Source organism: Nelumbo lutea, chromosome 1 (genome assembly GCF_056320005.1).
Source record: "Nelumbo lutea isolate HS-2025 chromosome 1, American lotus-T2T, whole genome shotgun sequence".
NCBI lineage: Eukaryota > Viridiplantae > Streptophyta > Magnoliopsida > Proteales > Nelumbonaceae > Nelumbo > Nelumbo lutea.
The window spans coordinates 50,253,282-50,257,298 of record NC_142684.1 but is presented as its reverse complement, the minus strand read 5'-3'; the positions used below and the strand labels follow the sequence as shown (position 1 = coordinate 50,257,298).

General features: G+C 37.2%; 1 non-coding gene across 1 annotated transcript; it reads right to left on the bottom strand.

Annotated features, from left to right (window-relative positions):
- Positions 1-3,320: 3,320 nt before the first annotated feature.
- LOC148874597 (small nucleolar RNA R71) lies at positions 3,321-3,427 on the bottom strand. Its single transcript, XR_016106299.1, has one exon. It is a non-coding gene; the product is annotated as a small nucleolar RNA R71 (small nucleolar RNA).
- Positions 3,428-4,017: the final 590 nt, after the last annotated feature.

The window sequence follows — 4,017 nt, the reverse complement described above, 5'->3', positions numbered from 1 at the left end:
CAAGAAGGGGGTGTAGTACACCCCATTCTAGAGGCTTCAAGAAGGGGCAAGAGCCCCCTTGAAAATCTATATAAGGAGGCCTCTAGAAGGGGGAAGGTGTTCAATTACTTGAGAGAAAGGCTCTCCCACTCCTAGAGGTTCAAATACCTTGAAGAGAAGAGAAGAGAAGAGAAGAAGGACTAGGCGCAAGGAAGAGAAGAAGAAGGGCTGAAGGAGTTCAAGTGAAGCTAGCAAGAAGAGAAGGTGAGTTCGAAATTGGGGGTTTTTGATTCAGAGATCTATTGTTTCCATTCTAGTTTCATTTTCCTTTGATTCGAATTCAGCTTCCTTGTTGTAGTTTTCTTTTCTTTCTCCCTCTTTCATTCTTTCTTGATGTAATTAAGTTTGTAAAATTTCAGTTCAACAATCAATTTCTTTTTGATTCATTCGAATGAGTGTGAATTGTTCTTGAAGTATCTTGATTAGGGGTTAATTGTAGATCAATTCAACCAATTAAACTTTCAAAACTCAGATCTGCAAATTTTCAGATTGGCCGAATTGATCTAAGCTTGGAATTCTTAGAGTGCTTGAAAAAGACTCTAGGAATTCAGATCTACTATTCAAGAACTAAATTTGATGCAAGGTTAGAGATAACTTGCATAATTCAGTTGGTGATCAATTCAGATTTGAATTGATGCCTTAAAGTGTTTGAAGAAATGCATGCATGGGATTAGATCTTTGATAGAGATATGGGGATCATCATTAATGCATAGAATGAACATGCATTTGAAAGAGGTTGTTCATGACCTTAGAGTTTCACCAAACCAAGGCTTAATCCCAATCTATTTGAATGATTCAACTTGATTGATTGCTGAATTCTGAGTTTACATTAACTGCTTACTCTTCTAACCCGAATTGAAGGCAATTGGGCCAATAATTTAGATAGATTTTAGTTTAGGATTTTTAGCTTTTGAATAAAGTTTTGATTTATTGTTGATCAGATAAGAAGTTCCCAATTTAGTATTGGTAATTGTTTCCTAAATACTCGTGGGAATGATACTTTATTCACTACTTTATTACTTGAACGACTAGTGCACTTGTTAGTGTCACAATGAGCCACACCAAGTTTTTGGTGCCATTGCCGGGGATTTAAGGAAACAATATTAGGAAATATTGAGCATTCTTAATCTGGTCTCATTCAGCATTGCATTCATAGTTGGTTTAATTTTCTTAATTTTTCATTTTTGCTTTGAATGCAACTGTTGTACTACTGTAGTTATGCTTCTTTTCTCTTTAGTAGATTACTTTCTTTTCCTTGTTTCAGATTTATTTTAATAAAGAAAGACCTGATTTAATTTCTATCTTGAAGTTATTACCCTCTAAAAAAATTTCACAAAATTATGAGAGTTACAGATCTGAGTTGCATTCGGCACTCAGATCTACTATAGCAGACCTGCAACACTCAGTCGAAAAAAAGTTGCTTATGTTTCAGCCCTTTATTATTTTCTTTCATTACAAAAAGAAAAAAAATGTATAAAAATGAAAAGAAGAAAAAAGAAGAACCATATAAACAAAAGAATGGAAAGTAAGGATTCAAATCAAAACTCATATATGAGTTCAGATCTGAGTTCTGCTATAGCAGAACTGCAACAATTCAGATCTGAGTTTGTGGGTAATTGGGGGTCATCATCACCCCAATTCACCCTAGGACACATCTGCTATCCCCCGAGAACAAGTGGATAACCATGGTTGAAGAAATTCGGAGCTGAAATCACCCAGATCTGAACTAGGGTTGTGAATAGAGCAGGATACAGGGCAGACTTTGCAATGTTAGATAACTTGTACTCTGGTCTATCTAAGCTTATTTGGTTGAGGAAAAGTATATTTAATCTGAGAATTTTTTATGCCTCAAGAGATTTCATGCAAAGTGGCACTTCCACACCATTTTTCTATTAGAATTCAGACTTGTAGCAGGGCTGCTACAACAGACCTGCTATAGCAAGGCTGAATCAGGTTAGGTTTTGAACAGGTTTGTATTACAATTAACATTACTAAATTGGCATTGTGAATGGCCCTGGGCTAATCCTTGAATTTTTTCAAGTTAGATAGCTCTGATTTCAGCTGTGCATGAATAGAAAGTCTAAAGATTTGACCCAATTTAGATTTGCTACTGCTGCACTATAGCTTACAATACAATAGACCTAAATTTGAAATTGTGTGGAATGAATGTTTTGTCTACTGCTGCACTATGGGTTGCTATGGATGGTTTTGACTTATGAGCATTTGTACGGATTCATAAGAAGTCTAAACCGAGATATTGAATGGATTGAATGTGAACTGAACTACTTTCAATAGCAGCAACATTTACAGGACAATATCAGACCTGATTTCAGGTCAATAGAATTCTTCAAACTTGTGAAGCCATACACTTGCATAAGCTTATAAACCTGAACCCAAACCTGGCTCAGGTCTGATTGTAGTCCAATTTAGGTCCTCTAAAGGCACATTGGCAATTCAGCTTTGATAAGCAGCCCTTAGCCTAGCAGATGTTAATGGATGTGTGCAATTGTGTACATTGTATTTCAAGAATTGTATATTCCATTTAGATTTCAATCATTTGTTGAATTTCTCTGAACCAACAAGCCCAAAGAATTGCAGACCTAAAAGATTATGCAATTAAGGGATGTCAATAAGATTGCTGGTTTAGATCCTTTTTAATAATAAAAAATTTAATTATGATCAGTACTTGTATGACAATAAATCATTGTACATATCTCAGTTATAGTAGGTTTAGGTAATCATATTTTGTGGTATTAGCCTTTTTATTGCCTTGACTTTCATAGTTTATGACAAACAGAGTCGAGCTGGAGGAGATCCTCTACGACCCAGAGATTGAAAGAACTCTTCGTGTCCATCTAAGAGCAGCTAGACAAGTCCAACAAGAAGCTCAAGAAGCTCAAGAAATGACTGAACAGATAACCATGATGGATTATGCCAAACCCTCACTCATTGGAGATGCTTCCAGCATTATCAGGCTTACTATTGCTGCTAACAACTTTGAGATTAAACCTGCCATTATACAAATGATTCAAAACACTGTGCAATTCTGTGGAATGGCCCACAAAGATCCCAATGCACATATTGCTAACTTTTTAGAAATATGTGACACCTTCAAACACAATGGGGTAAGTGATGATTCCATTAGGCTGAGGTTACTCCCATTCTCTTTGAAGGATAAAGCTAAAGCATGGATGAATTCATTACCAGCGGGATCAATAGCTATATGGAATGAAATGGCCAGTCATTTCCTCTCTAAGTATTTTCCCCCTTCTAAAACTGCTAAAATGAGGAATGATATCACTACATTTTTCCAACAAGAGGGGGAATTTTTATACGAATCGTGGGAATGATACAAGGAGCTGCTAAGAAGAGTTCCTCACCATGGCCTTCCCATTTGGCTGCAAGTGCAGGCCTTCTATAATGGTCTTACTGACTCAAATAAGACCATACTAGATGCTGCAGCCAGAGGGTCCATAAATAATAAGACTCCTGAGGTTGCCCATGCACTCATTGAAGAAATGGAAACCAACAACTACCAATGGCATTTTGAAAGAACCCAAACTAAGAAGCAGCATGGCCTACATAATGTTGATACTTATACAACACTATATGCACAAATAGGAGCACTTAGTAAGAAAATTGATGAAATGCCGATAGCTGCCATGCATGTGCAACCTCTTACTTGTGAATTGTGTGGGGGAGGTCACATCAGTACTGAATACCAAGTTGGCAATCAGTTTACGCCATCTACTGAACAAGTCGACTATGTCAGCAATCTGTCAAGACAGCAGGGTTACCAAAGTCACCATACATTTCACCCAGGATGGAGGGGACATCCAAACCAGTCTTGGCCAAGTCAGCATACTTCGAAGCCTTTCCACCAGACTTATCATCAGCCCAAACCAAAATCCAATTTGGAGGAGCTGATGACAAAATTTTTAGAAAGTGCGGAAACCAGGTTCCAGAACCAGGAAGCCT